The 16836-nt window shown below is 41.2% G+C and overlaps 2 non-coding genes across 2 annotated transcripts; both read left to right on the forward strand.

Annotated features, from left to right (window-relative positions):
- The first annotated feature begins 15973 nt into the window (after window positions 1–15973).
- trnaa-cgc (transfer RNA alanine (anticodon CGC)) lies at window positions 15974–16045 on the forward strand. Its single transcript has one exon. It is a non-coding gene; the product is annotated as a tRNA-Ala (tRNA).
- A 572-nt stretch (window positions 16046–16617) lies between these two features.
- trnaa-cgc (transfer RNA alanine (anticodon CGC)) lies at window positions 16618–16689 on the forward strand. The gene has a single exon. It is a non-coding gene; the product is annotated as a tRNA-Ala (tRNA).
- Window positions 16690–16836: the final 147 nt, after the last annotated feature.

A 16836-nucleotide genomic window follows, 5' to 3' on the forward strand; every position in this document is an offset into this window, starting at 1 on the left:
TCTACCTGGTCAGCATCTCTTTCTTATGAAACCCGAGCCTCAGAGGTTTGTCTCTGAGAATGCAGTCGTGTGTGTGGAGTTGTGCTGCTTCCCACACACATGGCTGTAGCTGAAGTCCTCCCTCCTTCAGGGTGTTATTAGGTCGAGCTTAATGACGGCCTACTATGTTGTTGAACCCTCTTGTTAGCGGAGAGGTAAACGTCACAGCCAAGTGGTAATCGGACCATTTCCTTAGAAGTAATTTGGCACCACTTAAATTCAGATAATACTGCTATTTGTCAACAGGACAAGCATACAACTCAACAAATATGAAGAATAAGATTTGTACTAATAATGGATTGATGAATACGTATTTTATTTGTGTTTGAATGAAGGGAATTCCTCTGGACTCCATCTTTATCTTTAGTTTCCTATAATAAGTGCCAAACTACATTTCTCAAGGGGCTAAAATTTAAATTATTAGGAAGTGTTGGACAGTCTAAAGATATTTGTGGTGGCTCTTTCACTGATTCTGATTAATGAACTCAATGTATTTGTCAATTGAGAACAATGGACAACACTGAAAGTATCTCTGGGAAAGAAATTGAAGGAAACCTCCATATTATAACTAAATCACTGAATGGATGGTATTCGATTTTCCCAAAAGACAAATATTAGTCCAATAATAAGCTAAACCCTTCAGTGTTACAGGAAAACAGAAAGATCTTGAGTGACAGTGATGCATCTCTCAGATGTTGTATAACACATGTATCCCCATCGCTTAGTTGTTCTAGTCTCACATTTACAAGGACTATAAAAGATATCCTCATGCTGCTACATATAGTAGTGCTATGTTGTAGTATGAGCCGTTCATTTATGCTTCGGTAATGTTGCCGTAAAGTTATATTTCACCAAAACTGATAAAACGACCCAACTTACCTTTTAGTAAAACTTTCAGGAAGTAAAGACCCTATAAAGTGCCCCAACAGAACACAGAGTGTGTGTGTGTGTGTGTGTGTGTGTGTGTGCGTGCATGCTTGCGTGTGTCCACAAAAAGCAGAAGTAAAACTTGGCGCTCTCTAAATTTTTCACATTTATTTGAAAAAAGATTCTTCTCACACAACACAGACGAACACTTGAACAGACAGATATGGCACATCGTCAGCAGGAATCACTGGCTGCACACACGAGTCAAGACTTCATACACACACACACACACACACACACACACACATAAATAGGTGCCGAGTGAGTAATGAGACGCATGTTCTCCAGCCGGCGTGGTCTTTAGACTGTCCATAGAAAAGCTGTCAGTACCACAGACTGCAACACTGTAAACGCTGATGGAGGGAAGATGTCCCGAGGAGGAGCGGGTGGAGGCGGTGGTCCGGGAAGCTTCTCTCTCTCTAAAGGTCTGCTGGATCCGAAGCTTTGGCGTCAGTCTCTGGGCCTCCGGAGGGGGGCGGGGGTGTGCAGGTGTGGGCTAGCCAGTGCTCAGTGAGGGCATGGGGGGGGGGGGGGTTACGGGAGTCCGGACGCTCCTTCTGCATCACATTCCCATACGGATGCTCTGGATGATCTGAAATATGGCTGAGAGCACAAACCCCATAAACACAGAAACAAAAGTGTTTGAAACAGTGAATGTGCCACATAAACACATTAACTAGCTTACTATCAATACAATCAGAAACAGGTGCATACCTGATCCACACACAACAAATACAAAGAGGGCAAGCAGCCAGGGCCCCACAGGATACTTCTCCTCTTGTGGTCGCTGAGGAGGAAAGAAAAAACACACAAATATAACGTAAGCAGAGCTTAACATGAACTTTTTAAAAGTGGGTGTTGGCCTGGCATCAGCTTGGTTGCCACAACTGAAAATGTGTTTGCCATTTTTAGTTATCTTTTGAGTAATTCAGATACTAGGCGTGTATATGTCAGTTTAATTATGAAACAGGAAACATCTTTCTTACAGTTACCTCACAAAATGATTTGTAGTTTCTGATACTTTGCATGATTTGAATCTTTAAAGGTTATCAGCCAACGTGTCTGACTGTAATTCCTGGTTTGCAGCCTTTGAATCCAGCAAGTCAATGGCAACTAAAGGCCGATACAGTAATTGGTTGCCAACTTCTTCAAAAAAAACTGCGTCAGTACATTTGCATTACTGCTACGACAGAAATGTGACAGATGCCTCAGAGCGAAAGTATACAACAAGTGGATAGATTCACAAAGAGGCTCCTTATTCACACCACTTGCTCAGATGTTGTCGTTGCACCCGCTTGTTGCTCTTTCTCCTCAAACCTGCCCCCGCAGATTATTATCTTGTTTTGCTCCGTTGCTCACCAACATGTCCACAATAACAACTCCGCGGTTGCACGGAAAACAAACTCAAGTATGTAATTACACACTGAAAAGGTGCTGAGCTCGTAGTATTACTTTTATTTTTAAATGGTGGTTCATGTGGAAAAGATGAGTGGAACGGCATGAGTCGTCAAGTCTAGACAGTCTAGATTTAGGGAAACACATCGGATGATGTCATCTGTTTGGACGTTTAACATGTTTGTCTGCTGTTGGTGAGGGAAGTTGTTAAAGTCGGTGATGATCTCGATGATGCTGCTGCGGGAAGTGGAAAACAGAGCCTCACTATTTGACATTTAAGCTGCTGTTTGAACTATATTTAGTAACAGAGGACGGGGGGGATACAAATAAACTCTCAGATTGGGATCGTTGAGTTGTTAGCAAATCGGTCATGTATGAAGAATTGCAACATGTTTCCCAAAACCTAAAGATATCCACTTTCCAAGTATGTAAAACAAATAGAACCAGCAAATCCAAACGAATGTTTGGTGAACTGGTTTGATGAATGAATTAAATGATTATCAAAATAGTTAATTACATTTTCTCTCAACTGACGAGTTGATAATTAAGAAATTTAAAATGCTTACTACTCTGGACACGTTCATATCACAATTACACAAACAGCAGCTAATAAATCCAAACTGTATGGCTCGGACATATGCCTGGTTATGATATCGATAAAAACTTGATTAATGAGTATTTTGTTCCATTACATGTATACAATGTTTAAAATAATTGTCCAGAGTGCCTGTTGTTTTGTATAAGCATCAGTCTAAAATAACAAAGGTACTCAATATGATATATAATATAATATATTTCACATTTTAGTGTTTTTTTGTGGCATTTTTGCTTTAAAGAAACGATTAAAACAATACATTTTTGATCGATTAATCGCTTGACCTGGGTACTTCTTTAAAAAGTGCTCCACACTAACATTCATCATATATTCAGTGCATCGAGCAGCAGCACTGGTCTCAGTTATTTCCCATCCTTCACACAACCTGCTCATCTTTTCCCTCTCACTATTTTTACTCCAAACACAAGTAACGTCTTGCAGGAGGGGCGGTGACGAGCAGAGTCAATCAATTTCATTTTTAATGAGACAGCTCAGCTCGGTGGGTCACAATGAATCCTGCACATCTCGAGGAGCACGTTGCTGTATCACATATGTTTGCAGGAAACACTTTGACGACCAGCTGGCACCACTGGCACCACCACCACCACCATCACCACCACCACCATCATCCTCCTCCTCCTCATCATGCTGCTGTATGCACACCGGGGTGAACGTCACCTATCTGGGCTAATGTCATGCTGGCGTCTCGCTGTCAGCTCACCAGCGTCTTGGCCACGTTTCCTCTCTGCGTGATGTTCTTGCTGTGTTTCTCGTTGGCCATGCGGATCCTCTGCTTGGCCACCATCTTCCGGACCGATTAATTAAAAACCCGGGATAAAATTAATCTTGATTATTTTTTTTCCTGAAGCTGCGGGCTGTCGACAGCACCCCCCTGCATCAAGCTAGGAGACCTCTGACACGATATCACCGGAAACTTGATTCATTTAATTTCAAAATAAGAGCATGGGATATTAGCGGTGCGGAGTTGGCGTTTCAAGAGGAAGCACGCGGAGGCATTTTGTATTTTTTTTGTAAACGGCAGCACGTGTGTTTGTAGTCGCTACAATTGTTGTCGAGTTTTCCAAAATTTCAAAACAAAGTATGCGTAAAGTGTTTTTTGAAACTTTTATTCTGAAGGTACTGACAGGAACTTACGGGCTTCATTTTGGTTAACTTCATGCGAGAAAGGGGTTCACTATGACATGTTTTACAAAGTAAACCAGCAGACAGCAAACACAACTGACTGTTGTCTGTAGGAGTATTTTAAAACATTTTTTACATTTTACAAAAGAAACTAAGAGATGAAATGATATGTTATATATATATATATAGGAATATTGTAATGATACCAAATTGAGACATGGAGATAACAAATATTTTAAGTTTTTTTCTTCCATCTTATCCTCCAAAGCCACAAGAATATTGTTCTTTTTAGAAAATTGCAGTTCTGGTGCATTTCTTTTTTTTAATGAGACAGAATGATTACAGTTAATGAATTATCCCATATTCCCTGTGATTAAACACTTCGCCATACACACTTTTCCTTCTCAAATAAAGCACCTTAAAGTACACCCTTTATTTATATGAACACATGGGTGCAATACCTGCCTGCTGGCAAGATCTTTTTTAAGGTCAGCTTGAGAAGCACTTTTTTTTCACACACATGGCTTGCATAGTATAGCCTATAGTCTGGCTACGTTATTGTAATAAATGCAAACAGACAATGAATTAAAAACCCAGACTAACGTGGTGAATGACCACTGAGCTTCACTCAGTGCGGTGTGCACATGTTTCTGAATCAGTTACAGCCGACTTACATCATTCACTCCATCTGACAAGACGAGCTATAGCTGGCTGCTCGGAGAGAAAGGAGGGCAGAGAGAGAGAGACAGAGGTTGCCTAGCAACTGCATCAAAGGGTTTGCTTGGGGAAGGACACGCGGTCCACCGATGGAGAGAAGAAGAGAAGGTCCCACTAGTCCAAACAGTGACTCATAATTAAGTGTGTATTGACAGGAGTGTTACTCTGCTATCAGCACAAAGGGGAGGATTCCTTCAGTCGACTGGCTGAACATTTGTAGTGATGCGGACTTATTGCATGTATGAAATGACACATGCAGCTTCATCAGCAGACTGTTTACCCCCTGTGCATTCTGGGATACGCTCCACACTAGTGAAAAAAACATGGTTTCATGGAAAGGATCCCATCAAATGTACAGCAGACTCAAGTTGACCAAAAGCAACAATCTGTTATTGCTTCATTAAAGGAATAGTTCAACATTTTTTTGGAGGAAAAAATGAACTTTCTTTTTATGAGTGAGAATCTGTCAGAATGTTTAGCTTAACGTGTCATAAGGGGGGGGGGGGGGGGGGATCAGTCCCTCACACACACACACACGCACAAACAATTATTTTTTTTAAGTATTTAAAGTATTTGTAAGGAAGTGAACAGACAAGCTGGCTGCAGCTCAAACGTCTTTCTGTGTTCAAAGTCACCATCAGTATATGACCTGGATTTCAAGCTTCTCTCTTTCCACTCCCTAAGGTCTCCATTGTTTCTCTTTCTTTGTCTCTCTCTGTCTGTCTGTCTCTCTCTCTCTTTCTCTTTCTCTGTCTCTCTCTCTGAAACTGGCATGGTTGTTCAGTACAGAGGTACTATCTAATGAGCTCTTTGAATTCTTTGAAATATGTTTTTAGCTTTTGTTTGTCCATTATGTTTGGGATAAATAAAGACTTGCATGTGCTATATAAAAGATTTACAACCAGTGTCATATTCATGTTGCCTTCCTATAAATTGAGCCAACTTCTCTCAGCCCTGTGGTTTCCTTTTCCTCACATGTTCCCTCATAACTGATTCTTTACAGCTTTCCTCAAACTTGTGAAGTTTTCCTTCAGGGTCGAGAAAGAAATCGCTCAGAAAGGAGGAAGGACATGTTTTGTTTTTTTCAGTATTCAAAACAACACATTCCTGTCAAAATGGCCTTGAAATGAAATGCAGTCAGTTATGAACTGGCAGGAATGTGAGGGGGAAATGCTTTGTTGACAGCAAAGAAGCAAGCAACGCCAAACGTGCAACATATTCATTTTAGTCTACAGAAGGCCAGATGTGCGGACCAGATGTGCAGAAGTTCTCCATCTGTTCAAACACTGTGTTTTAAAGTTGCATGTGAAGATGACAGAACGTGCCAGTAAATACAGGGATGTAAATACAGAGTGACCTATATGCTCTCTGGATGATAATAATGCAAAAACTCAAAAGAGTTTAACAGGAGGAATACTTGAGATGTCATCGTCGATTCAGGGAAGCACATTTGGGACGATATCTGAACACAAATACAGTGCAGGACTACACACAGTTCATGATCTACACTCAGAGTGTAACATTGACAATATTTGACCTAAATTATGGCTTGTTTACCTCAAACCTGCTCTCCTAATTCCAGTCTAAACGCACCCTGAAGAGCAGAAGGAGGTAATTGAACCACCTCTTGAGACGCGTGAGAAATGACTTCAGGTGAAGAAGGGAGACCAGCGTGCAGTGGTGTGTGTTTGATGTCTGCATGTGAGGGTGTGACCTGAACAAAATAAGCTCTGTATGGAAACATGTAGGCGGGTCGCTGGGTTGTAACTCATTACGCCCTAAAGCTTGCCCCCCCTCCTTTTCTTTTGATCACCAGGCTCATTTGCTCGCCCACTCCCGCCGGCCTTGATGCTGCCGGGCCAGACAGAGTTTCATCTGTGATTTCACGTACAGGTACTCACACACATCTACACTCTGCAACACACCAGCAGCTCTGTTGAGTCCAGTCTATTCAATATCCCTGCTGTCAGCATCGGTGGGACGCAGACAAATAAATATGTGGGCAGGACTTTCACTCCCAAAGAAGAGAAACCTGCCTTTGAAAAATATTAACTAAAATACACAATGCCTGCCACTGAAATAACGTATTGTACATTCAAGCAGAGACAGGCGCTCAGTTGCCCACTGCAGTGTATTTTCCTTCCTGTAACCTGTGTTTCAGTGTTTAAAACATGCTTTATACTAAAGTCTGAATTCAGTTATATATTCCTGTTTTTATTTCTCTTTATTTTAAACATCACCTCTATCATTCCTGTCTATGGCGTATTCTCTAGAAATAAACTTTGCTTTTTGAAGTTTTCAATAGTAATCTAACAAACGGCATCACACCACTCACTGTAAGGGAGTGGTGTGATGCCTGGTCTCTAATAAAAAGCTTTTGTTGGCTTCATATAACAGTAACCCTGGAAAACAGTGAGCTGAGGACAGACAGAGGAAAGAAGCCATTCCTTCAGTGATATGAAGTGTCATTGAATGAATGAAGCCGGTGTTCTTTCGGTGGATTTGGTCACTTATTCCCTGGTTAATGATTGGCTGCCTTCTGTAGACACTCAGAGAACATAAACTTTATGCAATAAATATTTCTCAAAAAAGGAAGATTTCCCAATGCGTCACAGGAAGCCATGAAACCACAACGGTGAATCATACAGGATGAGGAGGGAGTAAAAATAAAAAAAGAGCACTTTAAAATGAAATATGTCAATGTCTCCACAGGAGGGAATATATATATATACACACACATGTCATTTTCTTTGATAGGATGTACCTTTTACCTGACTTTTATGTTTTTGACGTTCTTCAAAACCAAAGTATCTCCATATAAATGGTGCAGGTTTCTGATGATGGGGGAGGCCAGCAGCTCCACCACGGAGAGATTTCACCGATACAAAGAAAACCAAGAGGAGCAGGATACATCCTGGAATCCACATTACCTAAATTGGTTCGATTGTCCCCAGAGACTGGGAGAGAGTGAGGTTTAGCAGAGCTATGCACCCCACCCCCACCCCCTGTGACCCACTTTGAAATGCAAGACTCAACGACTGCCTTGAGATGTCTGTGTGTGTGATCGCAGTCTCTCACTACAGCAGTGAAAATGAATAAAAAATGAAAATGAATTAATACATCATTGTTTTAAACATTGCGCAAAAGTAGTTGTTTTTTTATTTGGCAAGTGTCATAGGTTATTATTTGCTTTGACACACTGAATGATTTGTAACATTTTGGGACCAATGCGTCCGCATGTTGGGTCTCAATATCACAACAACAACAAAACAGCTCAACGAGGTTCTGCACAATGTGATTGGTTGGTGCGTTTATTGTTGGTGCAAAAGATCAGAAAAAATATACTGACTTGCAAAACATCTCGTGAAGGAGGGCGGAGTCCCTCGTGCACCCACCCACTGAATCTTCAGTGGCCTCGCTTTGCATTCCGCTTTCCAAGCACGGCTTCGTTGGTTTGCTCTCGAAGGACGTTCATCTGCTCTCACTGTGACTTCGCATATAATCCAGCCAATGACAGACACCGACTCAAATCCAATATCGCTTCCGACTTTCAACAGCATGCACTCATCAGGTGAAGGTGCGGAAACGTGTGTGATGTTAAAACAACTCAAAATTCAATCTCCCTTGTTAGTAGGAGCTTCCTCCTCCGTCTTTCTTAAAACTAAATCACTCCCAACGAATCTTGACTTAAGTTTCTCTCACTAGCTTTTTTTCCCCCAGAAGCTAATTCTTAGTTGGCCCCACATTCTGAAAAGGGGCAGATGCTGAGGCATTGTTACTCTCATTGTTAGCAATGCATAAACCATCACATAGAAAGGACTGTAAAAGCAAATCCATGTATATGTAAGACGTGAAAAAATTGAGGTGAAATATTGTGGAAATAGCACAAATGTGTGTGTGTGTGTGTGTGTGGGTGTGATGTGTTGGTTGAGGGAACATGGTCTCCATCTCCTCTTACAGTGTTTTATTTCTGCAGATGTTCTAATGAAACAGCTTCCCTTCAGGCCCTCACCTGACAGAAAGAGTCGTGTGTAATTAATTGATGAGCATCTCTGGGAAATGCTCGTCCGACACTTTTCCTGGAACGGAAAGGACTGCAGAAAAATTCACTGGATTGTGCCTGAACACAGATGAGAGGAAGAAAAGTGTGGAGCAAAGGGCTTTTCTTTTACACGGGCATTGCACATTTCACCTTTGAAGCATTATCCGACTAGTACAGTCCAGTAAAAAGTGTGTGCGCAGCAAAAGAGTAACGCCCAGGTGTTCGACCACCAGCACTACCGCGCACAACAAAAGCTCAAACACAAGATGTCTTGTTGCAAATGTTCTTTCCAGGTTTTCCAGATAAATGGGATTAGAACTACATCTGTAAAAAAAATCTGCATTTATCTAAACAGCTGCATTCATCTTGCATTCTTTAGCTTGCAGAAAAGAAAAGAATAGAAAAGTGGTACGGAAATAAAAATCGACTTAAATGTGTTTGTTTTCCTTTCACTCTCTTGGTTTTTTTTCATCCTCTCCAAAATGTCCACATGCGATCAAACTTTGCAAGTTTTTCGAGTGTCAATCCAAGTTCAACATAAATGTTTGCGTTGCAGTATAAACAGTGTGATCGCTCTGCAGGCCCTCCTGGACAGCACCAGAGATGTGAGTCAGGCAGCAATGAAATGTCTAATGGTGCGTTCAGATGGAACGAGAAAGTCGGAGGTTTGCACGAAGCTCCCAGTTTACTGTGACAACACGACATGTTGTCACAGTAAACGGCAGCATCAGTTTGGCCCTGTTGTAATGGGCTTCAATGAAACCCTGCTGTTGGTTCCTGCACAGACTTGAAGCTTGCTTGAGGTTTTCAGTTGTAGGTAATAATCACAGTTTGGAAAGCTTTCTTTATTTTTGCTTTGTATATTTATCATTGCGTGGTAATGCAGCTGAGAGCAGGGGCTGTTTTGGAAACTCTTGCCCCAGGTGTGTTCAGGTAATATTGAATGTCAGCTGTTGAACATCCCCTGCTTCATCTCCTTAAACTATATATCAAAACATCCGTTGCAAACTTTCCGATAGAACAATTTTGTCAATTTTCCACACTTTCATTCTGTTTGATTGTCACGTGCTCTGTGTAAAAATACTTTTGTTGTTGTTTCTAAAGCCCAAAAAAAAATGCTCCGGCTAGCCATTCTTGTTGCATATGCAGCACGGACAAAAGAACTAAACCTATTGGCTTTCTGCAGACTCAGAAATGATTCTAATAATGTTAGTGGTGTATATGCATTTGCTCAGCAGGAAGGTTGCCTGAACTTGTAAAACTATCTTTCACAAGATTGGTTTGAGTGAAGGAATGTAACTGCAGACACACAGAGATGGGCCATCTCAGGCTAAGTCTTTCGTGTGACCTTTAGGTGCTTTGGTTTCACTTGGGCAGACAAAGAGCTATTGTGGCGGCAGACTGTCGTGTAGATGACACTGCTCACAAACGTGGCTCTTATTCAGTAGCTCATATGGCATTGGTGTGTGTGTGTGTGTGTGTGTGTGTGTGTGTGTGTGTATGTGTGTGCTTGTGCGTATGATCCCTTTGGGAATGATACATGACACCCGGAACTCATCACTGAAAGCAGCGGTAATGAGCACATGGCGTGGGAACGGCCAGTTAATGCAAAGGTCCTTCTTTTTCATTCCTTTTAGTTACTTGAGTCTGTGACAAGAATACAATTGAAGCAATTACTGACATCAGTGCAAATAAATTGATTAATTAATGAATTAATAATAAGCGGAATACATTTACAATGATATCGTTATAAAATATAATATTAAAATCTATCAGCAGCAACCTCTTCGTCAGTCATATTTATTTTATTAACATATTCATTTTGTTTGTCTCTCTCTCTCTCCCTCAGGCTTTTAATGACATTAAATGAAATTGCCGTCACTGATCTAAACTTGATTTGTGTTCACTGGTGACACGTTCCTTTGCAGGAAGTAACATTATGTACTTTTTGCAGTGAAGAGCCACGGTGAGGACAGTCCGGCATACAAAGTGCATGACTTGTGTTCCATCTCGTGCTTCAAATCAGTGTCTTTTTTTCTAATATGATATGTTATAACTCAAGACAATGAGCTTGTTCCCAACGTTAATCAAGTGTCATACAACTTCTGACATGCTTTAGCTGTGAGTGCTGTAAGGGGATAACATGATGTCCTGTAATCCTGTCCAAACATTGTGTTAACATTAGCATTACATGTCCCCTGAAACAATATAAGGCAGCGATGCATCCTCATACAACGGTTTGTATGACAGCTAACGAAATGCTACTCCTAAGTTTTCTTGCCCTTTCCTGTAAAAGTCGAGCAACACGTGTCATTCGTTCGTTACATGCGGTCTTTTCAAAATAAACTTCCGCCTTAGCATTTAGCTCAAAGTCCCGCTCTGCATACAGAGCCATATTGATTCCTGTGGTTCCTGTTCAGTTCTCAATAAAGCTTGAACGCATAGTTGATATAAAAGATTAGGTGAAGGCCCAACACCACAATTAGAAGTTGTTATCTGGTGATTTGGTATGAAACACAATGATGCCTTTGTTACCTGTAGCTTGATGTACAATACAAACAAATATGGTAGATAAACAGCTGACCAGTGTCAATTTGACCAGCCTTATGCATGTTATGATGTTGACATGTGTGTGATATGTATGCATGTGGTTTTAATGTTTGAAATGATATATATGTGCCCCCCCAGTCTGAAATACACTGAATTAAACTGGCAGCCATCATAAAATCCCATCCAACACAGTCACAGTATAGGGCCGGAGCAAACTGTTCAAACAAACACAGATATACTCTGATTACAGTCTGTGTGCAGACACATTCCTCGCAACCTTTCACGAGCACCGGCCCACATTCCTGCAGACCACTTTCAAATATATGCAGGATGCGTGTACGCGGGAATACAAGATGCCCAAACAGATTACTGTTGACATTTACAGGGGGCTCGGGCTGAAAGAAGAACAAACTACACCAAATGTCCTGACAGGATTCAGGGGTGAAGTTTGACTTGATGAAAATGCAAAATCTCGGTGAAGGTTGAGGGGTTGAAATGTCAGTTTACGGTTCAAACTTGACCAGACAATAGGTTGGTTTCCACCCTGATGGAAAATGTTTCAAGAAGTGTCCTTAGATATCTTTGTGACTAAAACAAACTCAATGTGTTTGTGTATGTAATAATGTTTCAATGATAAACAGCTCTACAAACATAATAGCCCAAGTCTTTTATATTTATTGAATAGCAGGGACTGTGGATTTTGACCCCCATAAGGACCGGAGGAACAACTACAGCCACCAATAACATTTTCATCTGGACAAATGGGTATTTTTTCAATAATCTAAAACCCACTGACAAGTCTGCTGTCATAACCTGTGTCCTGTTTAAAGCACTTCCTTCCTCATCTGTCTCCATGAACCCTCTCAAGACAAGCAATAGACACAACGAACCGTACAAATGGGGATATGGGACACACACTTTCAAACAGTCTCTCAGGGGGTCCGGGGTCATCCTCCCCCTTTTTTTCTATATTTTTTAAAAGCCATTTAAGACAATAGAATGCCTTTAAAAATGTGCACATCATTTGGGAAAACCATGTTGTGCTAAGGGGAAAAAAATAAAAATTCATCCTATAGAGCCTACCTCATATTTTGTATCTAATTGTTCTACAACTGTCTTCATCATTCTGAAACCATAACACAACAAATGTTGTGGCTGATTCATTTTCACGCCACCTAAAGATAGATAGATAGAGAGCAGATGGGTAGGTTGTGAATTTTGGCATAAAACAGCATTACTAATCTTGAAACCTATTTCCTGATGTGTGTCGTGTCTGGTAGAGATGTACAAGAGAAGACCAACTAACACATTTTGGGCCTTCAAAAGAACCGTGTATTTCTATTCAAGATGGACAGACTGATAGAGTGCTAATGTTTTGTGCACCGAGCACACATTTGATCATAACTGACAGCTTCACACTGTGCATACTGATTTACCTCACGGTGCATATTCTCATATGTGAGTTCAGTGGAGAGAAAAGTGGCCTTGTATTTGCCTTTTAATTTATGTCCATGGCACGTCACTAATGTGCCACTACTTTCAGTATTTATGGGTGAATGAGAGGTGATGGCAGAGCTATGTACTGGAGGAGCGGGTGGCTCGGGGAGGCCAGTGTATACCAGGCATGCCAGCGTTTAGTCACGGCAGATAACTGGGTCAATAACCCAGAATCCCCTGTGTCCTCCTTCAACCCCCGAGGAGGGACAGAGACAAACACAGCACTGGAGAGAGAGAGGACCTGAAGCTTCAACAACATCTCGTCGCTGCAGAGGTCTCTTTATTTGCATGCTTGCCTTCTTTCTAACGTCTCGACCTTTCTCTCCTTCAAATCAACATCTAAACGAACGTTAACCTCTTCTGCTATTTGGAGCTGCTGATGTGTGAAGATGTTTAACCCCTGGTTTCTAATCTTTCCATTAAATGAATACTCGCACTCGCAGACATATTCGGCTCCTTTCTTGGTGCCGGCAGGACGAAGTAAGAGGGTTAACGTGATGAGACTCGAGATCTCTTCTTCCTTCTCCACCTGCTTTGTATTCTCTCCTGTGCTCTCCCTGTCTGTCTCTCTTCCGCCTTACTTTCTGTCATCCTCTCTGCAGTGAAGCACAGCTGAGGTACGGGCAAAGCACCAATGTGTGTGTGTGTGTGTGTGTGTGTGTGTTAGAAGCTGTGCCAACCTGAACTTGCTGAACTGCAGCTCTGACAATCCCTCAGCTTTCTTTTTCTCTTTGCAGATGAGTTGGATGTCAGCACTCGCTGTGAGGTGCAGCCAGCGACACAAACAAGTCCATTTGTGTTATTAGCACTTCTTATTTGAGTTACAAAAAGTCAATATGGGAGATGAACTACACAGGTTTGAATTTACTGATTAAACCTGACGTCCTTTAGCCAAATGTGGTCGTACGATGGAGTCAAATCACGAAGAGTGCGAGACACTGCATCAGACATTCAGCCAAGTAAATTTCAGTGATTTCAACATCCCTTTTTTTCAACATCCCTCTGCTGCAGGTCTTTCCAAAACACAAGCCAGCAGGGTTTGATATTTTGTAAATACTCTGCAGTTCCTGCGTGTTTTCCTGAATAGCCTCCAGCTTTGACACCTTGTTACAGGCCACTGACACTGGAAGTAGGAACAAAAAATACCCGCTGCAACGCCAAGAAATTCAGCTCCAGACATATTTTCTTCCTGTCACATATGTCATATTCATGTCAGCATTTCTCAGGTGCTCCCCCATTGAGGAGTTTATTACATAAGTAATTTATACGCTACATAAAACTTACAGGATCTGAAGTTAGTATGTACAAACTGCTTTGTCATAGGTTTTAAAGACACGCTTTTAACACATCATTTTACGCTGTTCTATTCACGTGCCACATTAATATATCTGTTCTCTTGCAGAAACAATCCCTCAGTGTGTTTCAACTGGACAATAAAATAAAGCAAAGATAAAAAGGCTGCAGGAGCGTAGCTGGAAGTTCAGTTGTTCTCTCTGTCGCATGAAACGCTACCAACTAACAGTACAGAGAAGAGAACAGCTTCTTCTGCTCAATACTGAGACTCAGCAAATTCACCCAAATTAAATCTCTTAGTATAATCAATACTTGGAGGTTTTTTTCTCTCTACAGGGAGCAATGACTTGAGATGTTACAGCATCAGCATTTAACTCAATGTTCCTTCACTGGTCAGTTTAATCAAATCTAACCACCAGCAAAGAAACTCCTGACCTAAACTTGTAAATGTACAGTATTAGATTCACTTCATATGCTGACAGACAGACAGCGAGCTGAAAGAAATGTACAGCCTTGAAATAAGGCCACACACACACACACACACACACACACACACACTCACACACACACACACGCATGCAATGTCTTTGTCACACCCATGCAAGACATGCCATCAAGTGAGTAACTACGTGAATTAATGATGAAAAAAAGATCCCTGCTCTCGTTAGAGCACAGGTGCTGATCCATGATCAAACTCCACAGGCAGGCGTGACGTTCAGGTAACACACCGGAGGCTCTGGTGGCACCGACATCTGCTGCAAGTGGACTAGATCTGAACTCAGTTAGAACATCACAGATGGTCTTGATGGCTGTCCATGAGATTGAATGTGACTTTAAGGTCTTAATCATCAATGGACACGCAGCTGCATCATGTCATGATACTGATGGAAGCTCAGTCAGGACAAAGAAAGTCCAAATGATCCGATACATGAGTACCTCAGTCAATCATCAAGATACTCAGAAATATACTTGTCTTATTTATAGTACTATAATCGTGTTAAGTGATGGGAGAGAACATATTTACTGAAGAACTTCAATCAGGGTATTATCTTTCAATCGGCTCATAGAGACTATGAAGAATCCTCAGCCAACTCTCCAACCCCCCCCCCCCACACACACAAATAAATACTGCAGAAAGTTAAAAACAACATCAGCAATTTCCCATAAAAGAGTCATGTAGCAGACATGAGTCAGACTCAGCTAGTCCCTAATCTTGCATGCTTTTTGTTTTGGTTTCACTTCACTTAGAATGTGTGCACATTGTATTGAGTCTCACCACCCCTCTGGATACATGTCACAGGGTACGGTCGCTGTGGTCCACCTGAATGAAAGCAAATGGTTCCCTCTTGTGTCTATTTTGTGCCATTGCCCTAATCGACAAATCCAGTATCTTAATGAGTTGTGACGTTCAAATTCAGATTACTTGACTAGCCAATATAATTGACATTTGTCTTTGTCGCTCTCATATAACAATACACAACAATACACAACGTACGCACACAACAATGCAACCAAGTGGCAGCAATAATAAAAGTGCCGAGTGGTGGCAGTATTTTTCTATTGTATATATTGTGTCACTCAATTCAAGTCACAGCTATTTCAGGATCAGCATTCACCACCCACCTTTTACACTATATTGTAAATATAAAGCTTCTAAATTGTCATCGTCAAACTTTCGTCTGACCTTCTCCTCTGAGGAGGAAATGATGCTGAGGATGTTCAGTTCACTGATGTTGAATTATATGTACACTCTAACATTCTAGCGCTCATAGTGAGGGGATGTAGCTCAGTGGTAGAGCGTGTGCTTCGCATGTTCAAGGTCCTGGGTTCAATTCCCAGCATCTCCAAAAGAAGTATTTAATGATTGTTATCATGAAGTGCTTTCAAGAGTATCTTGTTTATTAATCAAACAATTTAACGCAAGAATGTGTAAATGACTATGCAAACAAAGAAATGAAACGTCAATGAACTGCTCACTCTGGTTCCTAAATTGCTGAATAGTGAGTCAACCTGCACATCTGTACAGACGTGCTATGAATGTACAAGCTCGATCTCCATCAACCTGCTGTGATGCTGAACACAAAGAGTTTAACTCTTACTATACTCACACTGAGGGCTTTTATATATATATTGAAATTAAATTGAACAGTTAAAACAAGATTACCGGCCATGTTTTTAGGTACATCTGCGTGACGCCATCATGTCAACATGGAGCCGAATCTCTAAGAAATGAAGTCCGGCTGTGGATTAAGGGAATCCAATTTAGTAAATGTATATGTCAATATCACTTAACCTATCAAAAATAATAACACAGTATGCATGAATTTCAGTTCAGCAGCAGTCTGGATTATCAGCCAGCTGTAAGATAATAGTATGTCAGTCTCTTTAAAAGCATAGCTGTGATTTTACTCCAGTCTAAGGGGATGTAGCTCAGTGGTAGAGCGTGTGCTTCGCATGTACAAGGTCCTGGGTTCAATCCCCAGCATCTCCACTATTATTTGAACAATACACAACTAATTAACCCTTGTATGAAGAGGATGTAGCTCAGTGGTAGCAAGGACCAGAGTTAAAGCTCTAACATATTAAACAAGCCTCTATTAATAATACACAGTCAGTAATCTTGTTAGTGCTATATCTA

The sequence above is a fragment of the Anarhichas minor genome, unplaced genomic scaffold (genome assembly GCF_050575085.1).
Source record: "Anarhichas minor isolate MPS153535 unplaced genomic scaffold, ASM5057508v1 ptg000004l, whole genome shotgun sequence".
Classification (NCBI taxonomy): Eukaryota; Metazoa; Chordata; class Actinopteri; order Perciformes; family Anarhichadidae; genus Anarhichas; species Anarhichas minor.